Raw genomic sequence first — 17,663 nt, forward strand, 5'->3', positions numbered from 1 at the left:
GTTAGCTGTCCTGGAAAGCAGATAATTCTAATCTTTGTATTGTTGATGAGAGTCAAATATTGATGTTTAAATAACATGTTATACCGCTTCCTAATGTTTATCGTGAAAAAGGTAACAAATGTATGGTAGTAATTCAGTTTTTGGTCTATGAAAATCTTATCCATAATAATGATAGTAATCTACGCATATGACAAAATTGAAAAAAAATAATGTCAATTCTATAAATATTGCAAATTTTGAAAAACACGTGCAATGTACACATCTATCAATTAGAAGCAACATTGGAATCGTTTATACAGGAAGTTAAAGATTCAAAGGTAAAACAAATATGGTAATAGAAAGCCCAATCTAGCACCGAAAAGTTCATGTCATGTTTAGTAGTTATAGTAAATAGATAGCACTTTTCTGTACTAACACAAATTGACCCCCATAGTGTCTTTACATAGAAAGTAACACAGTATGTTTAGAAAGCAGCTTTTGACATGACATTTGTTGTGTCTTTATTGTATGACTTATGATGTATCGTACTTCTCAACCCAACATTGAAGGACTTGGGATTGATATGACATATGATGATGACATAACTTCTTGTAGTTTTAAACTGGTCTGATCATGAAGTTGGCATGTCGGTGAACTGATTTTAAGTGCGTTTTATTGTGTAATGTTTTTGCCAACAATGGCTAAATTTAAATGGGGAGAGTTGTGATCATGCCAAAGTACATTAACTTCACGGGTTTGTTTTTTAATTTGTATTGCTTGCTTGTTTGTTTGTATGTTTGTTCGTTTGTTTTGTTTTGTTTTTGTTTTGTTTTGTTTTGTTTGTTTTTATTTTTTGCAGCAAACCTGTGAAGTGAGGGTTCCCTCGTCCTTCATTGAAAACCTATAGGTAGCCTGATTTACAGTTACGACACTATAGGATGCACATGTCATGTTATCGCCATTGGTGTATTCACGACAAAATGGAAGAGGGGGTTTTGTGTAAAACCTGAATTTAATCCACCATTTCGTTTGAAATGCATCAACCAAGTCAAGACTATTCCGGTAAAAGCTACTCTGGTGATGTAATGACTGTGAACATGAAAAAAAGCATCGATTGTATTTTAAATGTATTTTGTGGATACTAGTAATTTTTAGTAAATGACATTTTTCATTTGAAAAATATTTGAATTTCTTGTAAGTCGTGAAAACAAGCGCCAAGTTAAAAACTTGTATTGTCAACAAATGTGTGCTTGTACAGTTAGTTTTCATGATGTTGTATGCTATAAAAACCATTTTGATGCAATGTATCGGTTTCACAGAATACTGTCATTATGATGCAGAATAAAATCATTCATGAGAAATAACCTTGTATTGAATTTGCTTAACGCTGTTTCTTAATAAATTGAGATCACATTTTAAGTTAACGGGCTGCAATAGTGATTATGTTCGAATACAATATGTTTATGACGTCTAAAATACATTGTAGTGAGCTATCATAAGAAGCATCAATCACCGATTACCCCTTTCGTGTCAACTGAATGATTTATGGTGTCTTCATGAAAGATTTAAAGTTTCAAAAATTAAGAAAGTTTCACATACTATCATTGCCAATAATTATCAATATGTTTAAACAATCTTTCATTTGGTGAATTTTTATACAAACTAGTATACAAGGAAATGGAACACCAAAAATTTCAATGTATAGATCAAATATCTTTTTCAACTTATTTATAAAATGTAAATTATTTATAAAGGTTTCCCTTTTTCTATAAAAAAAAAAGTGGTCTTACGATAGCAGTCGAGACTGACATTGCCTGTTTACTCTTAGAAAAACGATTTTTAATATCGTTTGGCTAGATCCTTCAATCTCAATTTCCGCTATATAGATGACGTATTATCTTTAAACAATCCCAATTTCGGGGATTTGATACATCGCATATACCCAAAAGAACTTGAGATAGAAAATACTACAGACACTGTGAAGTCGGCATCATATCTTGACCTACACATAGAAATCGATGGTAAAGGAAAACTATTGACCAAACTTTACGACACACGTGATGACTTTTCATTCAGAAGTGTCAACTTTCCTTTCATCTGTGGCAACATCCCTTCGGCATCTGCGTATGGAATGTTCATATCACAACTCATACGTTATGCAAGAGCTTCCCGAAACTACGCCGACTTTTTGTATCGCGCTAGAACTCTAACAAATAGACTTCTGGAACAGGGTTATGTGCTACAAGATTGAAGTCATTACTGCAGAAGTTTTATGGTCGTCATCATGAATTCGTGGATCGCTATGGTGTATCCATCTGCACCATGAAAACTGATTTATTCAACGGGTCATGGTTTTCCTTTGCTCGTTTGTTTACCCCGGACTTGAATTTTTATGAGCAACTCGGTGGGTGTTTTTAGAAAAGCAGAAGACGCTTACCCTACCGGTGCACCTGGTCCATGCTCCCAGTTTTTAGTGGAGTCCGAGTTGCTCATTTGCTTTTGTTCCTTTGTATGTATGATTTTAGTTACTTTATGTTCTTTGTTGTGTATGTCTATTTCCAAGTCTGGTCTTAGTCCTTTGATTACATTCTTTTGATTACCGCTATAACCTTGGTTCCCTTGATAACCCTGTAACAAATTTTCACTGACTTTCGCTACTGCATATACAAAAATGTAACTCTTCAGCGTTTGCCAGGTTTCATTATCAATCTCTAAGACTTGTTTGTATGATTATTATTATTATTTCGTTTTTTTTTTTGTATCTTGATATTTTTTTCTATATTATGTAACCAATTTACACATTATTGGATATGTATTTCAATCGCCCGCCTACAAATAATATCTTATAATCTACGGATTTCAAATTTGATAAGAGGAAATATAGGGAACCGAGATTCTTACGGAAATCGAAGGAATATAATCCAGGGACGAAAACCTAGACTTGGGAAACAGCAAACACAACAATGAACACAAAATTACTGAAAAAAATACATACAAAGAAACAAAAGTATATGAGCAACCCGGACTCTGCTAAAACTGGAAGCATGGACCAGGTGCACCGATAGGGTAATTGTCCTCTGCCCTTCTAGACTCATGCGTCGTGGTACTCATAAAATTCAAGTTCAGGGTCGACGAAAGGGTAAAGGAAATCTATGATCCGCTGAACAAATCAGTTTTTATGGTGGAGATGGATACACCGTAATAATCGCCGATCAATGTTTGTTTATTATTATTTGCTCTCGGTTTCGTTTTTCCGCGTTTTTTTCTGTTGACTTACCTTTTACTGGAAACTTCATTAGTTCTTCTTTCCCCATCAAGTCAATTCAAACAAAATGTAATGCATCAGCTATCTTTTTTTCTAAAGTTTTAGTACTAAAAGGTCGCTCTGATACTATTTTCCTTTAGACTTCTCCTCTCACAACATTATCTTAGTTGAAATGTGTTCCTCAAACTTTATGCACTGATTTGTAGTATTTGTATTTTTCACTCATATGCATCCATTAACTAGGTTATGTTAGCGACATCACTTCACATCAGTCGGAAATTTGTTATTGTCTTATACAATTGTAAAATAATACAAATTTACAATATATTCTAAAATATATGCTTAGTTAAAGGGATGTACCGTATATGAATCAGGAATTTAGTTAAATAATACAATTTCTATATAATTCTATTCTATATGTGATAAATGTAAGTAAGTTAGTAAAAAAATTCAATGCATCTCTGAATTTTATTTGTAGTTAAATATTTTAACATAAATTAGTTTCAAACACAATAAAAATGATTTTAAATCACAATCTTTAAAATTACATGCAGCAATCATGTGTCATATATATATTTGTTCACATTCAGTGAGCTTGTAATGAAGAAGATCAAATGGTCTGTCAAGCTTGGAGAACAAACATATCATTGCAGGTAATAACTCATTAGGATTCATTATTTCTGAACATTAGTAGCTACAATGATGTAACTTGACATGACTTCCGGTGCTGGATTTGGCATCCTGTTTCGATTTGTTTGCGTACTTCTTGTATAATCTTAAATTTCCGACGTATTTGGTTTTCATGGTGTTAGTGAGATATACTGCATTAATGTGTGCGTCATATACAAATTTGAAGCATGTACATGATTGGAAATATTGTATTTATAGACAAATGAATTTTAAAAAAGAGCTATAAGTGAATAATACCTCAGAGCTAAAAAGGTATAATTCCAGACGGCAATCTTCTGAAGGCGGACCATACGTTATTTCTTCCTTTTTAATGCATGTTATCACCTATTACTTAACAGTGTACTAGCAATTTATCATCGTTGAGACGGTAAAACCTATTAAAAAGAAAGAATGCAAAAATACCAATCAATATTGCACTTTTCTCATCAATAGCATTAGAATTAAATGTGTAATACAAGGGATGTAGTCTCAGTGTTAAAGGTACTTTGAAATTTTAATACTGCAAACTTTAATAAATTTGATAAATAAAATCTAATGTAATTGGAGTTCAGACAAGTCTGACTAATGATATGGTAAATTCAGTCCAGAACTTTTGGTTCTCCAACATCAAGTAGGGTGGTTTTGTCCTGTAGGTAAATTTTTCATGAAAAATATTGTGTGTATTGAAATGTACCAGTATATATCTTGCACTGAAACTTAACTTTATCGAGAACTTTACGAATAAAAGCCGAGTATGGTAATATACCCTAAATATGAAATTAATTAAGTGATACGTTAGACTGTATATGGTGTACAATGTAACAAAAAGATTAAAATCAATTAAGATTACAACAAAATACCGAATCGGGAAGGGAGATATTAATAAGTAGTTTAACCAGCAAAACCTAAACAAAACAGATTGTTATAATTTATCAGCCTATAACCTGTAGCCATGGTTACATTATGATACAGCAGGTCTTACAGTTTTACAGCATGTGGTCTTTTACCATTTTGTTAAAGAAAACAAACGCCAAACAATTATAATGTCATATAATGTCTTTTCATTTGTAATCATTTGTTAATTCAGTACTTCAGTCAAACAGGTAACGCTTTGCTCGTCCAAGCAACATGTAATTACTTATATAAATGTGATCTTTCATTTTCATTTAGGAAATACAGTGTATTACTCTAGCCTATTAGCCTACATGCAAGTTTTGTATGAAAATCACGGAGGTCTTAAGGGCATCCATACTAGAATATAGTTACCTTTAGTCAACACAAATTTGTTTTGATAGGTATCTTAAGGTACTGTTGTGTCATCATTTTTTTAAAGAAGACATTAACCGAAATTTTAATGTTACAATGGATACCTTCCAATAACGACAGTTATTCGATACGACAAGGAAGAGTATATTATTGCTCATCTTCACGATGTAGTAATTTAAGATTTCATTATCAGATGTTAGCCAAAGTAAAATTAAGATTTGTCATTTGTACCAGAAGATGTGTACACCAGGTCATAAAAGGGGCGTTTATAACTTCACTTTGAGTCGAAATATTTTAAATCTAGACTTGTTTGGAGGCAACTAAGTTGATGTGTCACGTGTAATCCTATGTTTTACCTTACATTTAAGACATTAATATTCACCATATCTACGCTAATATGTATGTATTAACATTATTTCAAAACGATTTCAACATTGGCCCTATATTGATTCCTTAATTTCATGCGATTCCAATGCAGACAACAACGCCTAAAAACTCCAAAATCTGTTTCAGTCTGAGAAAATTCTTAATTATGTGACGTCATCAATTGCAAAAGACTTTCATTTGAGTTGCAGTGAAGTTTAGAATATTCTTAGACTTCAGTATTTTTTTTTTTAACGTTGGTGGCGCCGGAGCCACTTTTTATGTTTCCGGTATTCTGCATGTCTCTATTAAAGAATGATAGCATTCAATATGGAATTATTTACAAAATAACAAAAGACTCCACTAAGAACTTTGACCTCATGCACCGGTAGTGTAAGCGTCCTATATTTTTTGAAGAAATACCCGTCTATTTTCTCATTGAAAATCAAGTCCAGGGTTTACGAAAGAGGAAAGGAAAACTTTAATACGTTGAACAAATCAGTTTTCATGGTGCAGATGGATATACCGTAGCGATCCACGAATTCATCGTGATGACTACAAACTTCTGTAGTGATGAATTCAATCTTGTAGCAACATATTCCTGTTACGGAAGCCTACTTGTAAGAAGTCTAGCCCGGTACAAAAGTTTCTGCATAAAAACGGCAAACTCAGGCATAACGTATGATTTGTGAAATGAAAACTCCATACACAGGTGTTGAAGGGATGTTGCCATATATGAAAAAAAGTTGACAGTACGGAATGAAAAATTATCACGTTTGTCGTATAGTTTGGTCAACTGTTCTTCTTTACCATCGATCTCTAAGTGTATGTCAAGACATGAAGCAACCTATCCTCTTAAAGACTTTCTAAGTATCTTGTTTAAAATTTGTACAAAAATGTTGTACAGACAACAGACAAGAATCATGGCTCCAGCTGAAATTAGAATAAGAAGTGATGCAAGAGTATTTCAATTATCTGATATTTCTTTAGATACAAAATTGACGTAACTAAATTTTTATTATAAAATGCGTTTCTAAGCATTCTAAGATTTATCATGCATGGAAAATAGGTGCTAATGTACAGCTCACTATAATTCATTAGTAAGAGTAATCAAGGGAAATCAAAATAATATATACAATATAATTCCAAATGACTAAATTTTCACAAACCGTCGCTACCCCTTTACAAGCTGAGCCTAGTAACATGGAAGTTCCTACTATATACTTACTATATACAAACTTTATAAATCACCTTAAAAAACAGATTAAATTCCTCTTCAAATCACTCTTTTTCAACTAGACTTGCTTTGTTTTACTTACTAGAGCGCTCAGTACCTTAAAATTTTTATTATAAATATCTGTAACTTATCGTATGATACCATTAACTATTTCTTGAGGTTTTTAAACTCGCTTGAAATGCTTTAAAAATTACAGGCCCATGACAGATCTTATGAATCTATTCAAAGTTTTTTTTATTTTTTTTCAATTTTATCCACTACACTTCCACAAAATATAATAAAACGAAAATTCACATATCTGATCAAATAGTCATTTAATAAATCGGGATAGGAATATATTTGTTTAATTTCTTTGACATCAGTTTAAGTGACGAAAATAAATGAAAAGAGTAATCATGGGAACCAAAATTCTACCGAAAGAGTAATCAATGGAACCAAGGTTATAGCGGCAATTAAAAGAATGTAATCAAGAGACAAAGACCAGACATGGAAAACAGTCATACATTACAAAGAACACAAAGCAACCAAAATCACACATACAAAGTTACAAAAGCAAATGAGCAACTAGGACTCCACTAAAAACTGGGAGCATGGACCAGGTGCACCGGTAGGGTAAGCGTCCTCTGCTTTTCTAGAAACACCCACCGAGTTGCTCATAAAAAGTCAAGTGCGGGGTAGACAAACGATGGAAGGAAAACCATGACTCGTTGAAAAAATCAGTTTTCATGATGCTGATGGATACACCATAACTATCCACAAGTTCATGATAACGACCATAAAACTTCTGTAACGAAAAAAAGCAAAAGAATGTAATCCAGAGGCAAAGACCAGAAATAGAAAACAGACACACAAACAAAGAACATATAATCACCACAATAATACATGCAAAGTAATAAAAGTAAATGAACAAATCGTATGGGGCTTCTTCCACTCGAATTCCTGTTAGACTACATTTTCATACGTATTGGCGAAATATTTATTGTCAAGTTATTGAAACTCACATGACACGGAGACCAATTGTGCACCACTTATTGTGCACCTCTTTCTGAACTTTTACGAATCACAATATATGACAATGATAAATAATGACCCTTCCAAACAACATTTAGTAGAAAAAATAAAATTACCTTTAGATTGAAAAACTCACCCTTTCCGTCTATCTTATGATGTGTAATGTACTTTTTTCTGGATTGCTGTGATAAATCGTATTATATTTGTGTGTTGATTTATTTGTTTATATTGTGGTATTATATTTTGATCAGTATAGGCATTGCTGTTGATCATTTTAAAACATGTATTTGTAATGAGTTTCTTTAGTGTTAAGATTGCACTTTTGTTGGTTTGTTTTTTTCTGTCTTTCAAGCATGATGTAAAGTGCTTTAGAGTATTTTTAGTTAAGGGGCTATGTAAATGTGTTCATTATTATTTTCTTATAATTATAGATATTTGGACGATATTTTGGGCCTCAATATACTTTAATAGTTTTAATAATGATATATAGCATGTGGAAGTTTCTTTAAATAAATCTTATTTGTACTTAAGAATGTCTGTATGATTGACCTATGTATTCATATCGATACTTGTAAACTGAAAAATAAAATTTACGATAAAAGGGATGATGTTTTATTCCCTATCCCCTTGTCACCATCATATGGTGTTTACATATCATACTGCCAGTACTTGTAATAAAGTGTCGAATTGTAACGAAAGGAATATATATATATCCTCCAACCTACATAATAACATCTAAATGAACTGTCCCACACTACCATACATCGTATACTAAGTTACAGCCCTAGTTTAATCCTACGAGGAGGATTGACCCGGCCAGCGAAAGCTATATTTTATAAAGCCTAGCTGGATGAGTGGTCTAGGGCGCTGGACTTGGTGCAGGTGGTGTTGCCATAGATATCACAGCGGTACGAGTTTGAGTCCTGCGGAGGGAACGACCAAAAATTTGCATCCCAATTTGACAGTTCATTGGGACCTTTCTATATGTTTACATATCTTCCCTGTATCAATCGGATCCGATGGAGCAGTGTAGTGAATAGAGTCGTCACATTCTGAGACGTTTGTATATATATAGATATATATTATTTGGAAACTACCCCTTTACAACGGGGGCAACCGTCATCGGGGTAATTACGATTGCGTCCATAGAGTAGTTGTTCCCGATTTCTTCAATGCATTCAGGCAAAATTAAAATGACGTTTTCTCTGTCTTTGTAGCTTCTTTTTTTAAGTTCAAGCATGGTAAAAAATTCGTTTATTTCATCTCTGTACTCTGTTTTAAGTTCTTCCCAGGTTTCTGAACTCAAAACACTTCTCCAAAATTCCTCATGGCCGCTTCTTGCTTTTATTCACCAATAAATGTGACACAAGAAAAGTTTTGACTGACCAAATGTTTGTTTTTACCAAACATGATATGTTTGCATAGCTTCAACACAAACACACACACACACACATCCACAGACCAGCAACTCATCAATTATATACGAAATAAGACAAATTCTCTGTATGGACATAGGGGGTCAGACATACATAGTCTCAGAATTGGATGATTTTTGTAGACATTGACTATTATCACCATGCAGCAACTTAGAAGACTTTGTATGTAAAAAAAGTCATGACGGTTGCCATCGCAACCGACCGTGGTGATTTTGGACCACAATGCAAGAATTTTCCATCAATTGTTATGAATTATACATTATTGATATAATAGTCACATTACAAACACGATCAAAGCAATATTTTATCATTACAAATCGATATATAGAAATACTTTTTGACAACTCATTTATTTATACCAAGACGGTAATGTAACCCCCCCTTTTTTTTTACATTTTCAAGAAAAAAAGAAGTCCTATTTTTAGTGTTTTTTTAAAGCTAACAAATGCACCGATATTAGTAAATGTTTTAATCATTATCCTTACCAAAATCAATAAAAATTCAGTTAGGTAAAAGTTTTTTTCTATTCTTACCAAACCCTAAGAAAACCCCAAAGAGGTAATTATTTTTCAAAAATTGGTCATGTATAAGGATTACTTTTGTCAACAATTTACACATTTGAACTGTTATAACATGTCACCCTCTCCCGGAAAAATGGCTTCACGCACAGCAGCCATGATGTATTGCAAGGAGTTAGTAGCACATCTGAGTTCTTTTGGATGAGTCTCGATGAGAAAAAGATTTTTCATTTACTGTGGCTAGAAGTGAGTTCAGGCTTTCCAATTCTCCTCTAATGCACTTGATCCTTGACTGCTAATAAAAGTATCGGTCTCCGTACTTGTTGTTGAATAGACTTGAGAAAAATTGCTACTTATATCCTTTAAAAAATGACAAATTAATTAATACCCCAGAACAGGCCATCAAAACTAATGGGATGTTTCTGTAGGTCACAGTTAATTTATCTAGCTTTAGAACCCTTCTACATTTTTTTTATGTGACAAAATCTGGTTATATTTTGACTTTTACAAGTCTTGCAACTCAAGATAATATTGGTTTAATTTTCAGAAATGTCAATTCTCATGTAACCAACATGATACTTCCCACTTAGCCAAAATATGTTAATGAACTAATTAAACTGTACTATAATTAAGGATATTCAAAATTTATGTATGTTTCATTACTTTTGTCAGTAAGGTCATTATGCCTTAAGCCATATTGTATTTAATGTATATATTTAATATAGCCTAGCTGGCCGAGTGGTCTAGGGCGCTGAACTTAGTACAGACGGTGTTGCCATAGATGTCACAGCGGTATGAGTTCGAGTCCCGCGGAGGGAACGACAAAAATTTGCTTCGCAAATTTGACAGTTCTAACATCGATGGGAATTTTTCAGAACCTTCTATAAGTTTACGTTATCTTCCCTGTATCAATTTGATCCGATGGAGCAATGTAGAGAATAGAATCGTCATATTCTGAGACGTTGTATATATATATATATATATATATATATATAGATATATTGTAGTGTATTAACATCTTTATCGGTATCGTTGTAAAATCCTTTAGACTTATATATTTGTTTTTGTCTGTGCTGGATCGTCATGACTGGACGATCCGATACCCATTAAGTACACATTACCTGGCCAGCGAAAGCTATATTTCTATATAGCCTAGCTGGCCGAGTGGTCTGGAGCGCTGGACTTTGTGCAGGGGGTGTTGCCATAGATGTAACAGCGGTACGAGTTCGAGTCCCGCGGAGGGAACGACCAAAAATTTGCATCGCAAATTTAACAGTTCTAACATCGTTGGGAATTTTTCAAACTTTTCTATACGTTTACATATCTTCCCTGTATCAATTTGATATGATGGAGCAGTGTAGTGAATACAGTCGCCACATTCTAAGACGTATATATATATATATATATATATAAGAGTCTGAAAAATTCCCAACAATGTTAGAACTGTCAAATTTGCGATGCAGAATAGAGTCGTCACATTCTGAGACGTTTGTCCCGCTAGTCACAGTGTCTTCACGTGCACACAACACAGTAAAACTTAATTAAATCTTTCTGCCTCCATACCAAAATATATTATATGATTCTTGAAGTTTTGTTACATTTCTGTTACATTCAGAAAACATTTAACAAGAAATTTATAGGGAATGCCCTACGTAAATGAAGTTAAATAAATAACCTATCAGTTCAATTACTCCCTTTGGAGTTATCCTACACTTACTACATTCCTACACATCTACATATGATACACAAACTTACTATAAAGTTTCATCAAACTCCATTGAGCGGTTTAGAAGTAGTTGCACTTACAAGATTTAATATGTAATACCTTGATAGGTTGTTGATACTGTATGTAATATCATGCATGAGAATAGACATATAAAGGGCAAATTTTAAGCCACATTCAATTTGTTTTAAGAATTTTAAGGTATATGATCAATACCTCAGGCTGCTCAGATAACGGTGTCGGTAAAGCTGAGGCTGAAGCAGGGGCAAGGATTTTCTCATTCTGTACCGTGTAAGATACTTTATCTTCATCTTGCTAGTTAAATAGCTTCCTGCAGTTTAAACAAACAGCTGTTTTAAAAAAATAGAAATAAAAGATTTGATTCCTGATTAGAATCGATATACATACATGTATACTTTTCAATTAAATGACAGTATCTTAAGTCCTGTTCTAATGAACAAAGTTCCACATATGCAAATTTATTTGCATATATGTGAATTCAAAAATGCAAATCCGTCCATGTGAATGCATCTACTCTTGTGTAAATTTGCACAATATGTAAGTTGGCATTTGTTCAGGATAAAGCGCAAATTTACCTATGCGTGTGTCCAAATGTATTTAGATGAGTATTTTTCTAAACTGATTTACAGGTGAACATATAGCAAAATTTACGTACCTCTTTTTCAATAAAAAGGGAAATTCTGCACAATTAAAAACAAGGGAAATTGTTTAGCCTTATTAAATCTAGAACATGTTTTTTTTCAAAGATATATATATTTTCTTTGTCTTGGCAGATATTCGGTAAAGTAATGGTATGGTGGTTATGTAGACTACCGCAGTGGATAGATTGGTTCCCATACCTTGCTAATCACAAGCCTAAGCAAATATTCCTACCCATTTTCGAGATAAGACCAAGGATCTCCCAACCCTTATTGGGGGTTAGACTACAACGGAAAATATGTACTTGTATGCAGTAAAATAAAGTCCTGCTGCTTAGTTTATTTATGAGACCTTTGTGTAATTTCATGGAATTCATATCAAAATAATATATAGTCTGTTATTTTGAAAATACCAAACATATGCCGGTTTTGTGCAATCAGAATATTTTATTTTTAAACCATGTATGCATAAATCATATGAACTGCAGTTGATACATGTACAAGTAAATGTATGCTATCACTATTCTACGGCAAACAAAATATGTGTTTACAGTATTACACTTTAAAAGGGTAGGTAAGTAAGGATTTGTTCACTTTATATTTGCATTACGTCTATGGAAGAATTATTCTGACTTAAACTGTGTTATTGAGAAGTTAGGCTTCTTTAAATTTAGCTGAAAAAATAGGATGAGTAGGGTAATGGGAAACACCTATCTTTTTTTTTAAATTTGACCTAAACAAACAATATTTCAAAAGGTATACAATAATACATACTTTTTCCAACTGTTGTGACTCAGGGTCAGATGTCGACGGTGGGGTGACAGATCCAATAGAAAATAAATGAAAAAGGGGGAGGCTATACTTTGCTCATTTCTGCCAAATATCATGCAATATTAATTTATCATTTTTATAGCTGTAGCTATATTATATTGTTTAAGCTGTAGCTATATTATATTGTTTAAGCTGTATCAAAGCAAACAATTGTGATACTATACTAGGTAAACTACAATGGCACTTCATCAGATGCTCAGTAAAATCAGTTTTGCTGCATCAAAAATGTACTTCTTCACATGTAGTGTATTATGCCTATTGTGACCAAATATATGAGGTGTCATTGCTGGGTAAATGTGTTAAGGATTTTGAAACTTCAAATGCCTACCATATATGGCCATTTGGTCTTTATTATAAGAGTAAAAGTCATAAACCCAATGTTTAATAATATTCACCTTAGTTAGCCAACTAGGATAACAATGTCAAAAGAACGAGAAATAAATACCTTTCTGATAGAAAATCAAAGCAGCCAGTAATATAAATCTATGTGTACTTTAATCATAGTGGCGGCTTAGAATGGGGAAAAACATAATCAGAAGTAATAATAATCTTAATTGGCACAAACATAATTACAATATTTGTATGGTTATAACAACATAATACCTTCTAAAATAAGGTCAATGGTTTATATGATTACAAGATACTTTCAATACAGTTTACAAACTACTGCTTAAATAACGATAGAGAAAATCATTACTTAATCAGCTGAAATAATAATACATACCTCGTCTTTTAAACCACAGTTTGTGCTACCAACTAAAGCTTACTCCCAACTTATATTGCTACAAGATTGAAGTCATCACTACAAAAGTTTTATGGTCGTCATCATGAACTCGTGGATCGTTACGGTGTATCCATCGGCGCCATGAAAACTGATTTGTTCAACGTGTTATAATTTCCTCTTTCGTCTATCCCGTACTTGACTTTTTATGAGTAACTCGGCGGGTGTTTCTAGAAAAGCAGAGGTCGCTTACCCTAACGGTGTACCTGGTCCATGCTCCCAGTTTTTAGTGGAGTCCGAGTTGCTAATTTGCTTTTGTTACTTTGTATGTATGATTTTAGTTACTCTATGTTCTTTGTTGTGATTGTCTGTTTTCCAAGTCTGGTCTTTGTCCCTGGATTACATTATTTTGATTACCCTATAACCTTGGTTCCCTTGATTACTCTCTCCCAGGATACATAACTTGTCGTAAACACAATTCTAACACTAGTTTTCCATTACACAAATGTTTTATTTAAAAGTCTGAAAATGAAATGAAATACCATTTACAATAAATATTCAAGTATGCAATATACAAATGAAATCTGATATCATTAATTTTATCAGTACATGTACTACCTCCCTTGACATACATTTTGTAACTTAAGCTCAGATATCATCATATCAAATAATTCTGTTCAGTTTGATATCAGTTGATGTAAAGTGATTCAAAGATATTTTTAAAAAGTATGATTCTGTGTGAAACAAACTTTTAAAAAACAAATATGATAAACAATAGACCACAAAAAGTATATTTTTGCTATATACCTGAAGAAACCACTAATAGTTCGCTGGTATAAATCCAAATTAGTAATCCATTCTACATGTATATGGTCTAACATTTTCATCAAGCACTAACATGGGACAAGACTGTTCAGAAAATTATCATTTCTCACATCGTTCTCCAGAACAATAATGTTATTAAATAAAATTAGCATTGGTACTACTATAAAGGATATTAAGTCCATCACACGAGCACTGTGACCTTTTCCTTAGTAACCATTTTAGTTCCTTTACATGTATTTCTTTGTTTTGTCTATTCATAGTCACATTTTCTGATTGATAATACAAACTCATTGTAAATAATAACAATGACTTGTATCATGTCAATAGTTGTGCTTAATTCTCTGAAAGTATACCTAATCTTCACCTTCTATATCAGTTCTAAGTACTTTCCACACTGCAGGTTTTAAGAGTCTGAAAGAGAAATGTTTCAGATTTCTGTACCTAAATGATATTTGTAAGGTTATCAATATTACCTCCGTTGTCACACATCTTGTTCAGCAAGTCCTGATTCAGGCTTAACACGAGTGGTACTTTTAACATATACATAATTTAATATCTGTCCTACAAAAATATTGAATTCACTTTAGTCAATTATCTCAGATAACAATGTCAAAATAACGAGAAATAAATACCTCCCTGATAGAAAATAAAGGACATCTTGGACAGGTTTTCTTTCATTAAATGTTAGTACAAATCTCTTATTACAATGCCTTGGATAACTTATTTATGTATATATATGTATGAACTGACTACATGTATGTACGAACTGACTACATGTATGATGTTCATGTTTAACATTGGAACAGCCGGCAATATAAATATGGTATCTCACGGAAAGAACATTTATAGGAAAATAAAACAATTTTTTTCGGTAAAAATATACAAATGAAATATGATATCATTAATGTTATCAGTATTACCTCCCTTGACATATACTTGTGACTTCAGATCATATTTTCTTATATGAAATAATTCTTTTCTGTTGTTCTGATATTTACTTAACAAAACCAAAAAGACCATGGTGTAAAGACAGAAAGATATTATAACCAAATCATGGTTCCAAGAAAACTTTGGTCAAAGTTGACAAAAAAGAATTATTCATCAAACTGTAAGAACAAGCCTTTTGTATCATTGCTTTTGACATTCAAGTATTTATAACTGTTGACATCTTATCCAATATAACTTTATGTATTTTCTTCAACTTAGATATGTTTACATTTATTACATATAGCGTGTTTATGATGTTATCATCAACTATTATTCACATTACAGTTCATAGCTAATGAAACATCTTTCAAACATAAAAAACTTAATTAGTTATATGGAAGTTATTTGACCTTGAAACAACTTTTCTATTGTTAAGTGATTCTGAATAATTTTACCAATCTTTCAATGTTCCATACCATTTACAGTAATAACATGTACCTCTGCCCTCTAATGCCATATTATGCAAATAACTTTCGTGATTTGTTTCTGCCTTTCCCTTTACTTGTACTTGTAAAATTTCTCATCCTTCCTTGGTTACAGTTTGATTTCAACAATTCTTTTTTACTGAAAATTGTACAATATACAGTCTGAGAACCTTTGATGTGAAGAAATGAAAGGATATTTTTAGAAAGTAAGGTAAAGAGAAGACAAAGTATGATTTTGGGTGAGACAAACTTAAAAAAAAACCAAATATGATAAAAAATAGACACAAATCTATGTTAGCTATATACCAAAAGAAAATAGTGTGCATGTATAAATCCAAATCAGTAATCCATTCTACATGTATTCGGTCTGACTTTTGAATCAAGCACTGTCATGGAACCAAACTCTTCAGAAAATCATCATTTCGTATATCATTCTCTAGAATAATGTTATTAAATAACATTAGCATTGGTACTACTATAAAGGATATTAAGTCCATCACACGAGCACTGTGACCTTTTCCTTAGCAACCATTTTAGTTCCTTTTCATTTATTTCCTTATTTTGTCTATTCATAGTCACATTTTCTGATTGATAATACAAACTCATTGTAAATAATAACAATGACTTGTACTTTGTCAATAGTTGTGCTTAATTCTCTAAAAGTATACCTAATTTTCACCTTTTATAACAGTTCTAAGTACTTTCCACACTGCAGGTTTTAAGAGTCTGAAAGAGAAATGTTTCAGATTTCTGTACCTAAATGATATTTGTAAGGTTATCAATATTACCTCCGTTGTCACACATCTTGTTCAGCAAGTCCTGATTCAGGCTTAACACGAGTGGTACTTTTAACAGATAAATAATTTAGGTCTGTCCTACAAAAATATTGAATTCACTTTAGTCAATTAACTCAGATAACAATGTCAAAATGACGAGAAATAAACACCTCTCTGATAGAAAATAAAGGACATCTTGGACAGATTTTCTTTCATTAAATGTTAGAACAAATCTCTTCTAACAATGCCTTAGATAACTTATATATACATACATATATATATATATATATATATATATATATATATATATATATACTCGCCTTTGCCAATTTGGGGGAAAAAAATTACTCAAAATATATGATTTTAGGCGAAACTTTTATTTAGGCGAAAAAAGTGGTGTCGCCCTTATTTTCAAGTGTACAATTTAACTTCTTTTACATATTTGTATGCCTTTTCCTTTTGCATGTGAGTACCCAGTATGCCAATTTATAATATGCACTAATCTGAAACTGATGTATTCACCCGTTTCGATTTAATGCCCTTTCATCTGCTTACCTGCTTATATCGTCAATAGGTGAATAATCGTCGTTGAGCGAACTTTACAAAATCATTAATTTCTTTCTTATTTTATATATATATATTGTAGAGACAGTTGTTAATGGATGTAAAATATAGAATCACATTTTCGTAATGATTTTTCCCAAAAAAAACACAAAAGCAATAAAATTTTATTACAAATATAAAGTTTCAAAATGTAACATATACTTTTTGGTGCGTGTATCGGATTACAACACAATTTGATTGGTTGGAAATATCTAACAGACAAGTGACGTTTAGTCCTTATTTGGACACAGAAATTAATAACAAAATTTACTATAATGCACTGTGTTGACCTAGTTAAAGATAAACAAATCTGTAAAATGTTGGCATGTTTTGTTTACACATAATTTGATTTCTGTCCTTCTTTTCTGA

General features: G+C 32.3%; 1 long non-coding RNA gene across 5 annotated transcripts; it reads right to left on the minus strand.

Moving 5' to 3' along the window:
• Window positions 1-5,529: 5,529 nt before the first annotated feature.
• On the minus strand, window positions 5,530-16,828 carry LOC148626747 (uncharacterized). Of its 5 annotated transcripts, none has more exons than XR_015922377.1 (5): window positions 16,704-16,828; window positions 15,929-16,054; window positions 12,901-15,064; window positions 11,684-11,798; window positions 5,530-6,475 (listed from the first exon to the last, which is right to left on the minus strand). It is a non-coding gene; the product is annotated as an uncharacterized LOC148626747 (long non-coding RNA). The 5 variants fall into 5 exon arrangements; XR_015922368.1 differs by having other exon boundaries at window positions 11,684-11,817; XR_015922389.1 differs by having other exon boundaries at window positions 11,684-11,817; window positions 15,907-16,054.
• Window positions 16,829-17,663: the final 835 nt, after the last annotated feature.

This window comes from Perna viridis, chromosome 1, assembly GCF_037379345.1.
Source record: "Perna viridis isolate PV_CMFRI_1.1 ecotype Kerala chromosome 1, ASM3737934v1, whole genome shotgun sequence".
Taxonomy (NCBI): Eukaryota; Metazoa; Mollusca; class Bivalvia; order Mytilida; family Mytilidae; genus Perna; species Perna viridis.